Source organism: Mytilus galloprovincialis, chromosome 9 (assembly GCF_965363235.1).
Source record: "Mytilus galloprovincialis chromosome 9, xbMytGall1.hap1.1, whole genome shotgun sequence".
Lineage (NCBI taxonomy): Eukaryota > Metazoa > Mollusca > Bivalvia > Mytilida > Mytilidae > Mytilus > Mytilus galloprovincialis.
In genome coordinates this window covers 93,548,979-93,571,325 of record NC_134846.1, presented here as the reverse complement: position 1 = coordinate 93,571,325, position 22,347 = coordinate 93,548,979, and the positions used below count along the sequence as shown (strand labels likewise).

Here is a 22,347-nt window from a genome sequence, read left to right as displayed (position 1 = left end):
TTAAATTTGCTGTTACAAAATATTAGAAATTATTATAAATTGAGGAATGTATCTCCCTCTTGCAAAGCTCTGATTCCTTTCACGGATTTGGCTATACTTTTTGGACCTTTTGGATTATAGCTCTTCATCTTTTATATAAGCTTTGGATTTCAAATATTTTGGCCACGAGCATCACTGAAGAGACATATTTTGTCGAAATGCGCATCTGGTGCAAGAAAATTGGTATCGTTAATTTTATTATCTAAACAATATATATATGTTCCTGGTAACAGTATAAATTTTCTTTATCAGTGATAAATGCTGGTAATGCATGTTAGATGCTTTTAAAGTTAAACATATTGCTGCAATTTCAAAGGGTATTTTTTTTCTTCTCAATTTTGATAGGTCAGTTAAAATAGCTGGAAGTTTCTAACAAAAAAAAAAGATGTGGTATGATTGCCAATGAGACAACTATCCACAACAGATCAAAATGACACAGCAGTAACAACGACATGTCATCGTACGGCCTTCAACAATAAGCAAAGCCCATACCGCATAGTCAGCTATAAAAGGCCCCGACAAGACAATGTAAAACAATTCAAACGAGAAAACTAACGGCCCTATTTATATAAAAAAAATAACAAAAAAACAAATATGTAACACATAAACATACGACAACCACTGAATTACAGGCTCCTGACTTGGGACAGGCACAAATAGTGCAACTATATTATATGATACCTGAATGTAAGCAAATCATATGATATATGGGTGGAGACCATTGGGCCACTCTACCTCCTCCTGTTTGATAACTTTGAAACGGATGAGATCCCACTCCTCAACCAATTACATTCATGTATGAGACTAAATAACTAATCAAATGGAATATAGGGGAAGTCCCTAGGGTCACCCACCCCCTCATGTTTTAAAACTTGGAAACAGTCGAGATCCCCACCCCTAAACCATATTTATTCATGTATGGGACAATATATATATATATTATCAAATGAAATATAGGTGAAGTCCCTGGGGATCACCACACCCCTCCTATTTGAGAACTTCGAAACGGTCCAGATCCCCACCCCTAAACCATATATATTCATGTATATGTTCCAGACCGTATTAGTATTTGGACCGTACGCGTACGGTCTGACTAATATTAAGAAGTTGTCAAAGTTAATTAGATCCATATAACAGATCAATATAACTTATCTCTCAAATAGATATAAAAAAGTTTAATTGTAATTGCAAAAAAACAACTATATATTTTAATGATTTAAAAAATTCACGCTAATTGAATCTGTTAATCTCTTGTATTTAACATGTCGATCACTCACTAAAATTGAAAATATCGGAAGTAAATATAATGTGGGAAGACAATTGTTTTAGAATATTTAGCAACTTTACCAAAAAAATATTTTTTGCTAAGGAACATACACGAACTGCAAAAATTTAAATGTAAAAAATAATAGTACGTTACTTGTGGTAGCAAGTGTAACATTGGTTGAGAGTACCAAAATTAGGATCAAGATATACAATTAAACAAAAATTTAATTTCAATTGTTCATTTGTTCATTTTATTCGTGTAATTGTAATAATATTAAATTAGTAAATCTGAAAATAAAGATTGTGATTAATGTTAATTTTTTAAAATTTAACCCATATGATCTAATAACATGTATGGTCAGCTCGTACTGAACCATACGCGTATACTCATACGGTCCGACCGTACGCGTATGGTCGGACCGTATGAGTATACGTATACGGTTTGGACCGTGACCGTACGCGTACGGTCCAAATACTCATATGGTCTGGAACATATACATGGGACAATTTAACAAATCATATGAAATATAGATGGAGTTCGTGGGCCAATCTTCCCCTTCCGGTTTGAGAATTTGAAAACGGTTGACATCCACAATCTTAAACCATATATATTCATGTATGGGACAATATTACAAATCAAAGGAATAATAAGGTGGTCCCTAGGGTCAATGCAAACCCTTCTGTTTGAGAACTTGGAAACATTCGAGATCCTCAACCCTATACCATATTTATTTATGTATGGGACAATTTAACTAATCAAATGAAATATAGGGGGATTCCCTGTGGGTCACACCACCCCTCCTGTTGGAGAATTTGGTAACGGTCAAGATCCCCACCCATAAACAATATATATTCATGTATGGGACAATATAACAAATCATATGAAATATAGGTGGAGTTCGTGGGACCACTCTACCCCTTTCTGTTTGAGAATTTATAACGGTCGAGATCCATAATCTTAAACAACATATATTTATGTATGGGACAATATTACAAACTTGGAAAAATTCGAGATCTTCACTCCTTAACCATATATATTCTTATGTTGTACTGTTATACCACTGTCCCAGGTTAGGGGAAGGGTTGGGATCCCGCTAACATGTTTAACCCCGCCACATTATTTATGTATGCGCCTGTCCCGAGTCAGGAGCCTGTAATTCAGTGGTTGTCGTTTGTTTGTGTGTTACATATTTGTTTTTCGTTCATTTATTTACATAAATAAGGCCGTTAGTTTTGTGGATAGTTGTCTCATTGGCAATCATACCACATCTTCTTTTTTATATTCTTATGTATGGGACAATATAACAAATCAAATGAAATATAGGGGATGTCCCTGCAGTCACCCCACCCCTCCTGATTGAGAAATTGGAAACAGTCGAGATCCCCACCTTAAATTAAACCATATATATTCATGTATGAGAACTAATCAAATGAAATATAGGGAGAGTCCTTATGGTCACCCTACCCACTCCTGTTTGATAACTTAGAAACAGATGAGATCCCCACCCCTCAACCATATATATTCATGTATTTGACAATATAACAAATCAAATGAAATATAGGGGATTTCACTAGGATCACCCCACCCCTCCTGTTTGAAAACTTGATAACGATTGAGATCCCCACCCCAAAACCATATATATGCATGTATGGGACAAGATAAAACATTAAACGAAATATAAGGGTAGTCCCTAGGGTCACCCCACCCCCTCTTGTGTGTGTTTTGAGAACTTGTAAAAGATTAAAAAAACAACTCCTAAACTAAACCATATTCATTCCTGTTTGTCATTTCAAAAAGATTGAATGACATACAATGTCAATTTCATAGGCGTCACATATGCATGTCTTTCTATGTTGTGATGTAACATGCTATTGTTTCAGAAAAAGGGAGAAGGTGTGGATCCATTAAAACGTTTAATCCCGCTGCAAATGTTTGCACCTGTCCTAATAGTTATCAAAAGTACCAGGATTATAATTTAGTACGCCAGACGCGCGTTTCGTCTACATAAGACTCATCAGTGACGATCATATCAAAATATTTATAAAGCCAAACAAGAACAAAGTTGAAGAGCATTGAGGATCCAAAATTCCAAAAAGTTGTGTCAAATACGTCTAAGGTAATCTATGCCTGGGATAAGAAAATCCTTAGTTTTACGAATAATTCAAAGTTTTGTAAACAGGAAATTTAGTCAGGAATCTGATGTACAGTTGTTGTCGTTTCTTTATGTATTATATTATACGTGTTTTCGTTTGTCGTTTTTTTTTTATAGATTAAACCGTTGGTTTTCCCGTTTGAATGGTTTAACACTAGTAAATTTGGGGCCCTTTATAGCTTGTTGTTCGGTGTGAGCAAGGCTCCGTGTTGAAGGCCGTACATTGACCTATAATGGTTTACTTTTTTTTAATTGTTATTTGGATGGAGCGTTGTCTCATTGGAACTAACACCACATCTTCCTATATCTATGTCACTTTTCTAGACCTAACCAATGTGTACTAGATCTTGCCCAATTTTAGGCGACCATTGGAATGAATAATTATTGGATCTTTGTTTGGAAGACTTCGTAACAGCATTTCGTAACAATAATTTTTTTGATAATTATAAAATTTTATTGATGGAAAATAATTAGTAGGTTTAAAGAATTTACCTTAATTATAAATTGAATTATTTCTGGTCCTATAAAAATTTTCATTTTCATATGGCTCATTATAAATAAAACACATCTTTCAAGCCCAAGAATGTTTGACCAACTGTTTTTATAAATACCTGTCATTTTATTCCAAACTCAGACATCATAGACTTGGGGTGAAGGTGGGGGACATTTACATTTACTATGGACAAGTTAGTCAGACCTCACCTTTGATCCTTGTAGTAGTAAACATTTGGCTGATTTGTGTCTCATAACTTTTGTACTGTTGAACACAAACTCAGTTTTCTTTCCAGGGAAGCAAGTTCATTCATACTTTTACAAGCTCTTACTAAAGTCAACTTGAACTACTAACAGTCAACTAATATTAACGTTAACTATCAACTAGAAGAACTGCAATCATTGCAAACTTGTACCACTGCAGACTCATTACCATGAAAAAAATATACTTGATATATGCGATGCTTTTAAAAACTTTGGCAAAACATGACTGATTATTTGCCTTAATGATCTTTAAAAAAAAAAATTGAAGCAACATTGCCACAGTTTTTATAATTGGCTTGGTTTTTGGTTAACTGCCTACAGAGCTTACAGTGCTTTGATTTTTTGTATTATGTGGTCTTTGGCCAGATCATAGGAAAAGCTAATCTTGACAGTTTATGGTTATCCGATGTATTTTGTTGATACCCATATGGTGCATTCTTCCATCATCATAACTCTTTGTCATCATATCAGCAAAATATACCCCCATGAATTTGTTATATCAGGTTAATCATTTTCGTGTGCTACTTTTTCAAAAGTGGATATGAGTCAAAAGGGTTTTGTACAATCTAGTTCTTTAAAAGTTAAAAGAATAATACTTCCGTGTCTACAGGATACTTTGTTGAATTTGGAATTTGACGATTGGCGTGTACAGTTCCTGTAAAAATGTGCCATGTTAATAGAGGAAAAAACTGTCAGTACATAAATGATAAGAGGAGCTAAAGATACCAAAAGGACATCGAAACTCATAAATCGAAAATAAACTGGCAACGCAATGTTTAGAACAGAAAAAAGTCAAACAGACAAACAATAGTATAAACAACACACAAGTATAAAAAGACTTAGCACCATCGGCCTGAAGTACGTTTACTATTCACTTTTCACTATATAGTGAACTGATTCAAGTTTATTCAAATAAATAACTTTGATATCTACTTGTATACATAAAAAAAGAAGATCTGGTATGTTTACCAATGACACAACTGTCCACAAGAGACCAAATGACACAGAAATTAACAGATGTAGGACCCCGTACGGCCTTTAAAAATGAGCAAATCCCAAACGTCATAGTAAGCTATGAAAGACTCCGAAATCACAAATTTACAATTAACTGAAACAAGAATACTAACGGCCTAAGAAATGTACAAACAAACGATCGAAAAACAAATATGTAAGACATGAAGAAACGACAACCACTGAATTACAGGCTCATACATACATAATGTTGCGGGGTTAAACATGTTAGCTTGATCCCCTATTAACCTAGGACAGTTGTGTAACAGTACAACATAAGAACGAACTATAAAAATCAGTTGTAAAAGGCTCATAATATGGATACAAATAGAGATACATATAACAAAAACATAGAGCGAACGGGGCCGGGTATTTGTACATCTTCAAAACTAAAAAAAACACTAATAACAGATCTGAGAGTACTCGTAGCTACTGACAGTAAGTTTAAAACTACTAAAAACTGATAAAAACAAAATCATGCATATATGACTAAACTGATTATTAATCAGTACACTTTAAACACGGATTTAGTGTAAAGACGCCATAAAAAGTAACAGAAGAACATGACATTGTGCAATGCCATGACATATACAGGAATTGACAGATTGAAGATCAATAAAAGTGTATATGTTTGTAACAAAAATATTGATTTTGTTTTGAATTTACTGATAACAAAATCAATATTAATACCCAAAAAAACAGTATTCAAAGATATATTGGCAATGTTGAATAGTTTACCTTTAAGAATAAGTATATTTAAAGGATCAATTAGTTGGTCTTTTTTGTGTATAACTATTTTTTAGAATTCGATTAAAATTCTATAAGCTTAAGGTTTATCATAACAAACTGAAAATTAATAATGGCCTCCAAATTGAGATTTGATTGAACCTTAAAAACTAATACACGTAAATAAACTCAACATAGAAACCAGGACTAAATTTAGTATATACGCCAGACGTGCTTTTTTTCTACAAAAGACTCATCAGTGACGCTCAAATCCAAAAAGTTAAAAAGGCCAAACAAAGGTTGAAGAGCATTGAGGACCAAAATTGCTAAAAGTTTTGCCAAATACAGATAAGGTAATCTATGCCTGAGGTAGAAAAGCCTTAGTATTTCAAAAATTTCAAAAATTTGTAAACAGTAAATTTATAAATATAACCATATCAATGACAATTCATGTCAGCACAAAGAGTGCTGACTACTAGGCTTCTGATACCCTCGGGGAAATAAATCTCCACCAGCAGTTGCATCGACCAAGTGGTTGTAAATAAACTCATCATAGATACCAAGACTAATTTTAGTATATAAGCCAGACGCGCGTTTCGTCTACAAAAGACTCATCAGTGACGCTCGAATCCAAAAAAGTTAAAAAGGCCAAAAAAGTACGAAGTTGAAGAGCTTTCGAGGACCAAAATTCCTAAAAGTTTTGCCAAATACAGCTAAGGTAAGGTATGCCTGAGGTAGAAAAGCCTTAGTATTTCAAAAATTTCAAAAATTTGTAAACAGTAAATTTATAAATATAACCATATCAATGACAATTCATGTCAACACAAAAAAGTGTGTTTGTTTGATTATTCTTCGACAGAACACATACTAGCTTATTGAAAATAAACTTAGAGGAAAATCAATTCGGAAAGTCCATAATCACATGGCAAAATCAAATAACAAAACGTATCAAAAAAGAATGGACAAGAACTGTCAAATTCCTGACTTGGTACAGGCATTTTCAAATGTAGAAAATGGTGGATTAAACCTGGTTAAGGTAAGGTAGCACCACCGTCAGAATTTTCTGACTCCAACCAACAGTCTTTAAAAATTAATTTCTCCAAAACTACTGAATGGATTTTTTAAAATCTTTAACTCATTATAAAGCTAAAATATTAATGCTTCTTTAATCTGTAGATAAAAAGATATATTGATTAAAGTGCTGGGTGGCAAACCCAATTTCACCATTCATCTTTAGACACCTATACATTTATTTAAAAACAAATTATCCAAACACTGGGATACGGTATTGTAGAAAATAATCCCTTTAATAACATATATCAATGTCAAAGCATAAGAGGTACCCATGAAGTTTCTATTTTCATTTTTTGCTAACAATTCTCATGAAAATTGTTTTGGGACATTACCCCAAAAACTGAATATCCCCCTTAGAACCCCTATAAATGCATCATTAATACAAAACTTCGACTGAGAACACCCCAGGAGTATTCTGACACCATTATTTTGTCAATATAACCACGCACTTTGTGTCGTTGATGCTCTAATTACTGTAAATTTTGAATTATATGTGCACTGACCAATACTAACTTAGCATTTGGCGGGAGTTTGACGTCACAAATTTGACCAACATCTGTGATGTAGTAATTAAATATAGACAAAGTTCCGCCTCTATCCAGACAGTCTAAGATAAGAGAATAACAGGAATGACCAGCTGCATGTAATCAATATTTAACATCATTATTATCACTATAAAGAATGATTTTCATTTGTATTTTATAAAAGAAATATACTATGAAATTATCTAGAACATTAAAATTATCCAATAAAAGACATGTTCCAAACAAAAAAATTCAAGACCATCCCCTTTCTGAAAATAGACTGTCCCACGTTGAGTTTTATGGAATTGAAAAATTTCACATAAACTTAAAATTGGTTAAATGGCCTATAAAACACCTAACAGAAGACAGATTCAGAAACATATTCTTCTTGTTTGTAGTAAGAGGTTTAAAGTTTGTCAGAGGCTTTCAAAGATACTTTCACACTCTTATCCCTATATATATCCCAAATACATATATTTGTTCATTTTGGTAAGATTTATTCCCTTTAGATTTTCCCCTTTTTAATAACTTTACCCTTTTCTCTGTTTACTTCAAAGTTATATAAATTACTTTTGTTGCAATACACATGATACCATGAGGTAAGACCACACTATTTATCTTGTGGTACGTGATTAACAGCTGGACACTGGCATCTACAGATGATTGACATATTTGCCCCTCCCAAATGCCTATATATTTAAATTAATTACCATGTGCTTTTAATTACATCAGTTCATTATGAATTAACTCCTTGTTGTGATATATCATGATTTTTGGATTTTTGCAAACAGTACAGAATAATACTTACTTTAAAATTATGTGATAAAAAAAATATCTTAACAAAATCACTGTTAGACTGTAGAACTTTCTTAATAAACCATTTAAACAGTCTGACAAATAAGGGGAGATAATTTGTTTGCTGATTGTATCATGTAGTATGTGACTGTATGTTTAGTAAGGTAAACAGTTATACTCTTTAATCTTATAATGTATTTTAAGGTATATTCATATTATTAAGGATACTACATATAGTTCTATACATCCATGAGAAATGTACATGAAGTAACTATCATAACATATAAACAGCATGAAGGGGAGATAATTTGACTTAAGATGGATATCAGTGACTCAATTTTTAAACATTAACTTTCAGGAAATTTATCAGTCACTGTAATATGTGATGGGGTTGGACTAAGAGATCTCATAAACATACATATAATGCGTTAGAAGGTGTAGCAGTTACAATTGTTGCAGAAACAAAAACAAATAGCATATGTAGGAATAATAAGCACGAATGTATTGAAAATTGGAATCAATCAAGCCAATCGATGGAATCTGATGTTATTGGTGAAGGGTTTTTAAACGCAGAGATACGTGTAAGAAACGTGTAAGATACATGAACTTTAAAGCAGATGGTGATTCATCGATGCATGCGCAAATGATTGTGTTCCAGTTTGGGGCAAACATGTTTAGAAATTCGAATGTGCCCATCACATTACAAAGTGTTCACGATAAAACCTGGTAAATTTAGTTAAAGAAAACCCTTTATACAAGGGTACAGGAAAGTTATGCAAAAGAACGAGAGTAAGAATAGTGAGTGCTGTGTAATATGCCATCAGAAAGAGGTCTGATGAAACCATCAGAATTTTAGCAACATAAAAATTTGACTTAAGAAACACAACCTCCAACATATATGGAGATCATAAACTATGAAACCCAGACTTCTGTAAAACAAAATCAAACGTTTCACACCAAAATTAAGATGACGAGAGTGATGTTGAATCTGAAGATATATTTCAAGAACCGCCGGAGGTTTGAATGCTGGAACAAGCCCAAGAAGATTCAAGAAGTAATTACAACTTAAACTCATCAGACAGGACCTTCTTTATTATTGAACAATGTTGCGAAAAAATCAAGCAGTCTCATTGGAAATTTTACTACAAATTTGGCTAGGTGCTGGATGCACATTAGGTCATAATTTGATGGAGGAAAAATGTTGAATCATTGTTATAGGGGTGCTTGGTATACTCAGTGCATTACGTTTCAATCTAAGTCATAATTGGTTACCGAATGTATGGGCTCAAACCACAGAAAAAACATCTGGTTTATATTTTGATAATGTGTACCAACAGAGAGAGTAGTGTATTGAAAACAACAACAAGAGCAAAGATAAAAAAAAATTAAGGAAAGAAGATGGAAAAGAAAAATGTCATCCTTAAAAGAAAGCAACAGCAATAACGTGAAACAACATTATGGTTATGAATCGATTCAACCTGAAAGTGATGTTTCAGAAAATGAACTTACAAAATTGAAATACAACTTTCTACAGAATAATATGTAACCTCTTATTTAACAACCTCTGAAATAGCCTAAATCGAGAAGGACACTAAAAATCAGGTTTGCAGTGAAAAATGGAAAAGGCTAACAGCTTCAAGTTTTGGCAACTGCTATACAGCAATTTTAAAGGAAATAAATCTACTCGAATTGGCCTGCGTGAGGAGCGAATTACCATACAAGAATATATTAATATAAAAGGAAAAGACAATACTGAGAAAAGAGTTGAAAAATGTTGATTTATTATGCACCAAAAATTGAAATATTTACCCGCTTGCCCTGATGGAAAAGTTATTGATATAGAAAAAAATGAATTTGGACTTGATACATGCCAAAAATATAACGCTTACACAGGCAGCAACATCGTTGAAAACGTTTTGTTTGGAAAAAGTATCATCTGGCACAAACAGTCCTCTGCAACTTAAAATCAGTCACAACTACTACTACCAGTGTCAGACATTGCTTTAATATGTGACTCTTCATGGATTTATTTTGTCGTAAGAACACTAAATCCATATGACATATTAATACAAAGAATAGACAAAAACACTGCATTATGGAAAAAGATGGTACCCAAACTAACAGCCTTCTATGATTTAGCTTTATTACCAGAGATAGCATCACCTCGACATAAGACATATCCAAAAATAAGATAGCCAGGAAATTGGGCATGGTTGAATTAAAACATGCATATATTTATTACAATGTAGCAATAGCTCATACATGTATGAGGCATTTTCTCAGTGAGTTGAAGACCCTCTGGTGGCTTTTGGCTGTTGTCCCTTTTGTCACATTGTTGACTCTTTAACACATTAGTAGTTTCTATTATCAGATTGTTTCAGAAAGAAATATACGAACACAATATCCCTTCTTAAAGTTAAACTTTATCCTTTTAATTGGTTGATATTGTGTTTGTTGATGTTGACATACTTGAATGAAAACTGCTACATTTAATAAACCCAAAATACTTAAAAGTTTTATAAATAAATAATTTATTTATTTATTGATTTATCCATGTAAAAATATATAATAGAAACAATGGTTTCAACCATATTTTTTTTTATTTTAGTAATATGTGAAATATTGTCCTTATTCATTTGTCATTTGGTGTAAAAAGAAATATGTAAAAAACACAATAACTTTAATATAGCTATGGCATGGATAATATTTCATTTTTACATGTGTATTTTCATTATGTTTTTCCAGTTTTCTTATCAGCCACTAAAAAATTTACCATGAACATCAAGAAAAAAAAATTGGAAGACTAAATTTTTTATCAACGACCCCAATTCTCTCAAAAAAGCAATCCAAATCTATTGGTGGTGATTTAAATATAGTAGAATAAAAAACATCCTAATGCAACTTTATTATTTGTCTGATGAAAATATTATTAAAAAGAAAACACCATCAATAAAGAAGGAACAAAGGAAAAGAAAAGATTTAACAACAGACGAAGAGGAAGCACAAGGACCATCTCATATGGTCATAAGAAAACAATAAGGAGGTATGCCATATGTAATATCCACAAAACCCCATTTACTTACTTATATAAATAAGAAAATGTGTTATGAGTGACAAATAGAAAACTCTCCATTCGAGTGACAATGTACTACAAGTAAGGAATTCTAGGTGAATGTACGGCCTTCAACACATAGCTTTGGCTCACTCTAAATAGGAAGCTATAAATGTCCCCAAAGTGACAAGTGGAAAACAATACAAACAGAAACCAAAGTTTTATTTTCTATAAAGAACAATAACAAGAAACACCTATGAAGCACAACAACAAATGACAAGAACTGAATTACAATTTGCCTTTGAAAGAAGCACGCATTTCTGTTAAGGTACTTTTTTTCTGTTGAACTAAAAGGAGAAAAAAGGGTAAAATCGAAATAAAAAAAAACTAAAATACAGAAAGCACTTAAATTTTACAATAGTTTAGTTTGAGTTCATTTCATTTGAAAAAAATAATAAAAAATCTAGGTCACCGATTCGTTAAAAAAAGTTATTTCAATTTTTATGCAAACAAATGGCATTTTTTACCAAAGGGGGATAATTTGGAGCTTTTTCAATGATATATAAATGTTTAAATCATCTGGGACCAAAACGAATTGATTTGTTTTAGGTTGATTTTTGTACCATTTCATAAGGTAACAACTAAATTAATAGTGTAATAAACAAAAAATAATGAAAAAACAAATGTTTCAATTTTTGCTGATTTTTTGTACCCTCGAGACTCTTTAATATGATTTAGAAATTATACAACGTATCTCATGACAAAGGATTGACAAATTTGGTAACGAATGAAACAACATCGAAATTGAAAAATGCAAGCAACAACACTGAAAAATGGAGCACAAGGAATTCATTTATTGACATGTGTTAAAAACTTAAAAATACACCGACAACATTTTACTTGAGCTAGTTTAAAAAAAAAATGCAGATTGAATAAGGCACAAATAATGATTAAGTGTAACTTCCAGTTTTGCTGTAGAAGATCAACCTGAATTTTTTTTAAATATTGTTACTTACTCATCAAGGGTCAATTAATCTATTTTTTTTTTATATGTAATCAATAACAAAAATGTACCTTTTTGCGACACCTGTTTTAAATTAACTATCATGATTTCCTATAGGTAATGCCTTTGCTGAAAGTAATGGGATGGAGTTTACGTCAAGAGAAGTTGAACGTGACAACGACCTTCACTTGTATCATTGTGGTTAGGGACGACGAGGACCTTGGTGGTTTAACGCATGCGGGAAATCAAACATTAATGGTCTCCTTGTAATACAACAACTTGTAGTATCCCAGATGCGAGGTCATACAGAGGGCTACATGGAGAGGTCATCATGCGCCGAAAGCCACCGAAATGAAAATAAAACCCCTCGAATGATACCTAGTTTAACAATATCTAATGTCAATGAATAATAGCAACAGTGATGTTCCTTTAGACAACATTGAAGCAATCATATTGCTTTGTAAATCTTAGAACAATCTGAAAATATTTCTCTATATATTGCAAAGACCTATTTAAAAGTATTTACAAGAACACTGTCACAATTAACAGTATAAAAAATATCATAAATACCAGGATTAACATTTAATATACGCGCGTTTCGTCTACAAGAGACTCATCAGTGACTCTCGAATAAAAAAAAAATCCAAATAAAGTACAAAGTTGAAGAGCATTGAGGATCACAAATTCCTAAAAATTGTGCCAAATATAGCTAAGGTAATATATTCCTGAGGTAGAAAACCCTTAGTATTTCAAAAATTCAAAGTTTTGTTAACAGTAAATTTATTTATCATACCCTCGGGGAAAAGAAAAAAAAAATCCCACCAGCGGTGGCATCGACCGTGTGCTTGTAAATAAACTTATCATATCTATTGCATCTTTATTCAAACACTCTTACAAACGAAATGAACCAATTTACCTCCTTCATGTAGAAATACTTTACACTTACAAATTTGTGTTTGAAACCTCAATCTGTTAATTTATTCAATACTTGATTGTATTAATTAACCACTATAATGAATGATTTAATGTTATATAACATAAATTACCTTTCCTTTAACACACTTGATATCGATAAAAATAGTCCTCTAGACGTTTAAATATTTTTGAGAGATTAAAATAGGTGTTCTTCAGTATCGAAACAATTTTTTGATTTCTGGAAAAAAAATTATGATCTTTTGAAAGTGACTTTGTCATCTTTTTCCGAAGTGATTATCTACTCTTTATACTACACTACCAGTTATCGTTCCAAAGAGATATTTGTCTAATAATAAATAGGCGAGTGTTATATTTGAAAAAGACGTCTAGTTATGGACTTTAATGCACCCACCTAACACACGGCTAAATTCTTTTTTAAATGAAAGAATAATAATTTAACTTTGATTTTTGCCCGGTCGTCACAAAATCGTACGGTGCAGTTTTTGTAAAATTGACGTTTATTTCAGAAATTAGTTGAAAATTATAAAACTACGACATGTTTTTCAAGCAAAGAAAATAAGTCGTATCTCTTCTTTTAGACAGAATAATTAAGTGAATTAGATTCTTAGAATAATGAAAAACAATATTTACAACTGTAAGTCCGCATGCTTTTGCATTCCTTCTAAATATTTGACATTTTGTACGAAAATTTTCATAATCCTGACCTTTTCGGATCTACAATTAAATTTTTATTAAATGCTTTTGCACTCTATCCGTTTTAGAACACACCAAATTACTCATCAGTTATCGTTTTTTCATTCAAGATCAAGACTTTATCTCAACATTTCTTAAAATCACGAATTTCTGTAATTTTATGATGTTGGGTAAATCACTATAGTTTCCGGAATCCCTTATCTATTTCGTTATCGTTTTTTTACTGAATATATTAGTCGATTTTCGTGTACTTAATAGTGCTATTAGAGTACGATAAATCATATTTAAACGGTCCTATTTCTATCTTTAACTTCAGTGTAGCTTAAAAAGATATAAAATCGTCCGAAATTAAGATCAAATCAAAGTAAAACATAGTTTTTGAGTTCTGTAGAATTCACCCGTTTCTAAATAAGGAATCGTATCGGAAAATTGTAGAACATCTTCCGAGTCGTGTCAAATTTTCACAGTCCAGTTCACAATGAAACCATTCCTATGCTAAAAATCAAAAACTATCCATTGATTGACGCAGATATGCATAGTCTGTCCATGTATTTACTACATAGAAACTATGTAGTTAAACACTTAAATGAAGATACAGTTGTATTGCCGCAGTGGGAAAACGAAAAGATGAAGTTTACAGAAGACTGGTCGATGAATATGAAAAAAATGAAAACATCCCATTTGAAAATACAAAATATCATAAGAGTTGCTATAAATATTTCAAAAGTAAGCACAACCTATCATCTTCTGTTTTGTCTGTACAAAGATTTTGTAATACATGTACCAATTCTACCGACCAGTCTCTTCTCATATATCAACGAGGGCAGTAGATCTACAACTCATTCTAATTTGTCTGTTTGTATATATTGCAAATGTATAAAGCCTATAAGCAAGTTACACAACTTCATAAAGTATCCTCTGAGGAGCAAACTCAAGCTGTATTGAGTGTTACTACATATATCTCCTACAATGATCTGATTTACAAAATAACTCATGATAATTTTACTATTAAATCCTTATACCATCGAGCTTGCATCGCTAAATATTTGCTACAAAATTTGAAATCAGAAAGTAAAGAGCTATTTAATTCTGAAAATAAAACAGCTTTTACTAACATTTCGACGATTAAAGATGACGTGCCTGTATACAAGGAAGTATTCTGGTTCACAACTTTAATCACTTGATCAGTTAACCGGGCTTAATTTCTGCCCGAGGATCGCCGCCGCGAAAACTACACAACATATCAGCTTCAACAAGAACTAAAAATATATGGTCAATTTATAGTTACATGTATACAGCATCAACAAGGCCAAGGTACTTCCAATATTGTATACAGTAGCTCTATAATTTTGTCTATTGCCGTAATGACGGAAAATTACTCGTTTAAAATGACTGTGATATACAGTCTGTCAAATTTAAAGATCTGAGCAGTGACTGCGAAACTGGTTGCAAGCACTTTATGCAGTTACTAGTATTTAACGGAAGCAGATATAGGGTAAAGTTGTAATCCAATCAGATGGAGAAAAAAAATATTTCACTGGATTATCCAATTGAAATTATGACACCTGCTTCCAAAACATTTCTGTATTGTCTTTTGGATGATGGCGCATCTGCGGCAGTTAATAAAGCGTACGATATTCCTATTGACAAAGTTCTTAGATGTATGGCTTTAGCAGAATGTATATTATCTATAAATATATTTTTTTACTCTTTTTCATTTAGGTTTATTATTACAAATGCACCGTATTTATGGACACACCTTTGATAATTATTAACAAGTGTGACTGCTCAGGAGATTAGAAAAATTGAAAAAGGGGCATACATTCTACATGGCTTTATTTTTCTTCTGGGGTCAAAATTTTATCCAAGACAATGTCGACCTAACTACAGAAACAATAAAAGTTATCCGTATGACTTTGGTTTGCTAAAAGGCAACATCGGTCCGGTATGATGTCATCCAAATTTCTACAACATTTGATCTGTTCACGCATTGGTATAGGTATAGGGGGAGGGTTGAGATTTCCAAAAACATGTTTAACTCCGCCGCAATTTTCCTTGTGATGTTTTATATTAAAATTGTCACAATTTTGTTGATATAAATATACTAGTAGCACTTTACTCATTTTAGTAATGTTAGTTAGTATTCTTATCATATCTGATTTAGTGATGTAAATGAAATTGCGGTATGATCCAACCTCAACATATTGCACTAAAATAATACAAAAAATTTGCCCTATGGTTGTCTGATCTTGAAGCAGTTGGTAGGCTTTCAAATTAACAGGAGACAATACTCTTCCTCTATTTTAATGTACAGCTCATCATGGGACTTTTCTAAACAATTAAAAATACGTCATATGTTATATTTCCCCCTTGCTTCAAATATTTTGTTTCGGATTATTTATATCAAATTTGCTGATATATGTTTGTAAATACATGCAATCAAATGATATGGAGGTATTATAAGATTTAGATAATGCAAGGGCGACTACAGATACATTTGTGTGACTTAATGGTTGATTTTCGAAGACTCCGAGAGAAAACGTTACGTAACATGCGTTACCGTCAAAATCAACCAAAATTAATTAATACTATGATAGAAATATATTTTCCCAACAGTAATACAGCATTCCTGTAAAATTGTTTCGTTTTTGCATTTGTTTTGACTCGATTTTTCTACTGGAAATAACCGTGAATTAAAATTGCACCTATGACCTTTGACCTCGATTTAAAAAAGAAATGCACCATAATTTCTTTTGACGACCGGGATATTTAGAAAGTACACATTCTTAGCTTTCCAGTGATATATAATTTAGCCGTGTGTTAGGTAGGTGCATTAAAAATGTAAATTTGGCTCTCATATCACTCGCCTAAAAAGGCGTTACGAAAAAAACTGGGTTCAAATACATATATCAGTTGCAGTAGTTTCAATTTCATCTTTAACAATGGAGTTGAACAAATATACACTAGTTTATCGTTGGAAGAAAGATTACAGACATTCGTTAGTTTTAACATATTAATGTGTATGTCTGTTATACAGATTAAATATACGGATGAGTTATTGGTATTCCAAAAAAAAAAAAAGACTAAATGTGTAACACTTATCACAGATGTATTCCTGTACTCGCATATTTGTCATTATGAGACATTAACAAGCAAAACTTTTCTGATTTGTTTCCATTAATATATATCCCCAGAACTAGAACTTAAAGAAACAACAGACACGATTTCCCTTGCCGAAATTTCAGACTTTTACCTCGAATTTGACATAAGTGGTAATCTCAGTACCAGAATATATGACAAACGAGACGATTTTAATTTTTAAATTTCAATTTCGCCCACCGTATCAACTTCATAAGTATAACACAAGGGTCTTGAAGTATATATTCTCGTTACTGGCGTTGTTTATCATCTTTTAAAGTACGTGTTATAGTTATCTTTTATTTTTCTTTGTAAATGATTTGTTTTTCTATTTTTGGTTATATCTTTAATACTTGGATCGGAAATTATACATTGCGTCCTTGTATTATTGTGTTATAGGATTTTTTTTTTATCTCGCGTTATTGTCAATATAATGGAATTGTATACGATTGTCGTAAAAGTCATAGGTTAAGTTATCTATTAAAACAAGGTTTCATCCACCATTTTCTGAACAAGATAATGCCTGTACCAAGTCATGAATATTTGTTTGATGTGTTTGAGGTTTTGCCATTTGATGTGAGACCTTCCGTTTTAATTGAACTTTCCTAAGTGTCTGGAAATAGATTTTATTGTTACTTTATTGTATTGCTTTACATCATTAATTGAGGGTCATACGAACACTTTAAGGTACATAAAGCTTTTAAATCTTGCTATGAATATGAAAAGATTGATGCAAATATGTTTGTAAAAGATAAGCTAAAAAATATGTAAAATTTTGGAAAAGTACCAATACATATAAATGAGGAAACAAAAGCATATGTCATGTATATATATTGTTAAATACAATGTGCTGTTCTGGTCTCAGACAAGATGGTATACAATGTGACATTCCAGGCTAAGAGTTAATATTCTCTGAGCCGAAGCCGAAGGGTATATAAACAGTATTTATTGTTAAAGTTTTGATTTAAAAACTGCTATCAATTTGAAAATTGTAGAAATTAACGTTCAGCGCCTTTCTTCAAACATATGGAATGAAAATATACAACAAGTGCCAAAAATTTGTACTTTTATAACTTTCAAATCTGCCTTTAATCAGGAACAGTATGTAGAAATCAATTTTACCAAAGTCAAATGCTCGAATTTAGCACAATTCAGATGTGGAATATTACCACTAAGGACAGCAGCCAGACGATATATAGGTGAACGACCAGCATAAAGACTCCGAAAACCGAAACTCATTTTTAATAGACTTTACATTCTATTCTGGTTTAACGAGAACATATGTTTGATGAACTTTTATTAACTACCTCCTTTATATCTATGGACAATAATTATGAAAAGATTAATTTGTTAATTATTAGTCATACTAAAAAACTAGCCAAATACATCGTATTCCAAAGGACGCAATTCTGTTTACAAATAGTTAAATTTTTATATATTTTAAAATTATCTTTTTTTAAAATTAACTTTCATCAACAAAAAGATAATTTGAAGAATATTTTTTTTTTCCAAAACGTAATATAATTGTTTTATAATTATTTAGTTTTATTTGAGCTTACTTATAAGTTCATTGGGCTGGGTGAATTTATAATTATGATTAAGCTCAAATTTAAAAGATAAATGAAAAGAACATTTAATGTATTGTGTTCGGTGGTAAAAAGACCTACTGTGCAGAATTGCCATGTTCCGAGTTTGTTATGTGCCGAGATGTCATGCTTCGTCGTGCTCATATTTAAAAAGAGGGAAATAACCTAACAACTACATATGAAATCGAAAGTAGAAATTTACTATAAACACAGTTTAAAACTTGTTTAAAAAACTTTATATATTCACGTAAGTAATTTTTGATATTTTTAAATAATTAAACTTACCTAACACTTTGTTAAAAATATATTTCTTCATACCGGAGACATATATAGATATATATATGTGTATACCTGCCTATATTTATTACCTAACATCTATCCACAAATCATTGTCATTATATTAATCTGATAGTACCTCTTTGTAAGAATCTTCCTCAACCTGATTATTCCTTTTGTATTCTGATTCAGTCTAGACATTTCAAGATTTGGATGCATCATAATTTTATTTCAAGCTCTATTTATAGCATTAGTAGAAGTTCGGCTACGGTTTCATTGAATTGTAACAATAACAAAAAGGTTACATTGGAGACTAATTGCCGGAATGCAAGGAATGCACGGTTGTGTTCGTGTTGCTTATTCTTTGGTTTTCTATGTTGTGTCTTCTGTACTATTATTTGTCTGTTTTTCTCTTCATTTTTAGCCAGGTGTTGACAATTTATTTTCAATCTATGAGTTTGACTATCGCTCTGGTATCTTCGTCCATCTTTCGGGAAAGGAACTGATAAACTCCTAATGTAACAATAATATTCGTACGAAAGCGGACATCGGTCACACGTTATTAGTACTTTGGATGTTAACTTGTGTTATGTGATGAGAATCAATGCTTTATAAGATGATAATGTTGAACTATTATATAACGATTATGTCATTATCAATTATAATGTTGGTTTAGTTTTCTTTAAGTGTTACTTCATAATAGTAAAAAAACAAAGGCAACAGTAGTATACCGTTGTTCGACAGTCAAACATCGATTGAGAGAAAACGAATCCAGGTTACAAATTAAAAACTGAGGAAAACACATCAAATATAAGAGGAAAACACATCAAATATAAGAGGAAAACAACGAAAAAAAAACAGAAATACTATGGTGCAACAAAAAACCTAACAACAATGCAATACACAGAGAAACGAAATAAAAGATTACAATTGTCATTTTCCTGATTTGGTACAAGGAATTTCAAGAAAACAAATGGTGGGTTGAACCTGGTTTTGTGGAAAGCTTAACCTTCCGCTTTCATGGAAATGTTAAATATAACACTAAAATGACAACTATACATGACAGGATTACCATACAAATAAATTGAAAAACATTCAGGATAGAGAAATACACAAATTAACAATACAATAGAACATTATGACATGCTAATAGTTATTAAAGGTACCAGGCTTATAATCTAATTGGCCAAACACGTCTTTCGTCTACATAAGACTCACCAGTGCACTCATGTCAAAGTAGTAAAAGAAACCAAAGATGAAGAGCATTGATGTTCCAAAATTCCAAAAGCTTGTATTAAATACGGCTACGGTAATCTGCCTAAAATAAGAAACAATTTTATTAAACAGTCGAAAATATTATATTTGTAAAAAGTCCTTTACTTATTCCTGGTACTCGCCAACTAGACGATAAAATCTCGTCTTTATATTCTTATTATGAAATAAATGTAGCCAAGGTAGTTATGCACAACACATTAACACAATTTAAAAGTTATAAATAGTTAAATTATTCAATATAAGCATAGCTAGGATGTTACGATTACTACAAAACAGAAAAACCTAAAATATCGACTCAATGATCTGGAAGCTAAATGTTAAATTCTGATGCGCATCAATCAGAACGGGAACATGTCAAGGGTTTGATTTGAATTAGAAAATTTGAGCAAAAACTATAAAAGAAAGAGAAGCTGGTGTAAACAGAAAAAAAAGGATCAGCGATACAAGATAAATAGTAAAAAATGAATAATGTTCTAGTGTACAATGTTGGAGTGTCCATTGTTAAAGATGTACATGAACCTTTATTAAAGGGACATTAGCTCTTTCATAGGCTTTTGGTTTTCCTTCTCCTTGATCAGGATAGATTTTTCTTCTAAGTTGGGAATCACAATATCTGTGATTGGAAAAAGCCATAACCCCAACCACATCAGAGTTAAATTACTATTCCTTCATTCATATCATGATCTGTTTAGGTATATAACTAATTTACAAAAATGTTTTAGAAATTTACCCCAAAAATAAGACAGACTTAAGGTTTTTCACTATAATCCATCTTTTTTTTAAAGCTTTTTTTTTTCGTTTCAACATCAACTGCTGACCTTCATAAGCTCTTTATTACTGAACCAATTTTAAAACCTAAGGTACCATTATAATCGTTACAGCTAGTACTACATAGAACATATACTAACAATTGAGTCAAGGGGAAACAATTCATATTAAGGTAGCATTCCACAATTAGGTGTGTAGTTTCGCATTTTGGACCCTGTGGAATTTCCAATTAAGAGAGCTAGTGTGCAATAAAACTTCATTTTTGGATTAATTTCAACAGTTTCTGAAAATGTTTCACTCAAATAGTTATTAAAGGTACCAGGATTATAACTCAGTACGCCAAACAAGTACAAAGTTGAAGAGCATTGAGGATCCAAAATTACAAAAAGTTTTGCCAAATACGGCTATGGTAATCTAAGCTGGGATAAGAAAATCCTTAGTTTTCACAAAATTCAAAGTTTGGTAAAAAGGAAATTTATAAAAATGACCGCTTATTGATATTCATGTCAACACCGAAGTGTTAACTACTGGGCTGGGGATACCCTCGGGACGAAACGTCCACCAGCAGTGGCATCGACCCAGTGGTGTAAATAGTTATCAAAGGTACGAGGATTCAAAGGCATTGAAATTCTAGTTTGATCCAAATTTTGGGCATTATGTGACATTTTAACCCTCCTGTTTGCAATATTTTGTGCAAATAAAAGCAAAATGTTGCCATGGATAAAAAAAAGGGATTATATTTCACGCTTTTAACTGTTGAAAATCAAATCTAGCAAATATACTGATTACATACATGTAACACTCCCAAACGTGTCCGATTCCCCCAAACATGTCTATATTTCCCAAACGTGTCAGTAATATTCAAAACTTCATTAACGTGTCCGATTTCATACCCCTTGTAATAGATGTGCCTTGATGTGCCTAGGTTAATTCCCCTTAATTTGGACAGATTAATTATTTAGTATGTAAATGTTTATTTTAAGTTAAATTTGATTTAAATATAGTAGGATAAAAGTAAAGAATGTTAATTTAACTGTTTTAGTATGTAACTTTTGATGCTTTTATCATGTTTTAAGAATATTCATTTATTTAACTTTTCTTCAGTACCTTTTCTGTTAAAGTTACCCTGTTTAATGACAAGTTTAGGATATCATTTGATATTCGGTCGGAGTCGGCCTTGCACAGGCCTCCAAATACTCGCCGGACTCATCAGCCCACCTGAGTTCAGAGTTAGCCACCACTTCGGTGCAGTTCGCCAGAGTTAGTCACCCCTTTT

The 22,347-nt window shown here is 31.9% G+C and overlaps 1 protein-coding gene across 2 annotated transcripts in view; it reads left to right on the top strand.

The window, feature by feature from the left end:
- LOC143046398 (uncharacterized) overlaps positions 1 to 22,347 on the top strand; it is a 99,835-nt gene that overhangs the window by 15,698 nt on the left and 61,790 nt on the right. The window contains exon 1 of one of the 2 annotated variants that reach the window (XM_076219542.1): positions 18,898 to 18,999. The exons of the other annotated variant lie outside the window; for it this stretch is intronic. The gene's annotated coding sequence lies outside the window, so the exon portion shown is untranslated. Of the gene's footprint in view, positions 1 to 18,897; positions 19,000 to 22,347 lie in introns of those variants that run through there. 2 annotated transcript variants of the gene reach the window in all.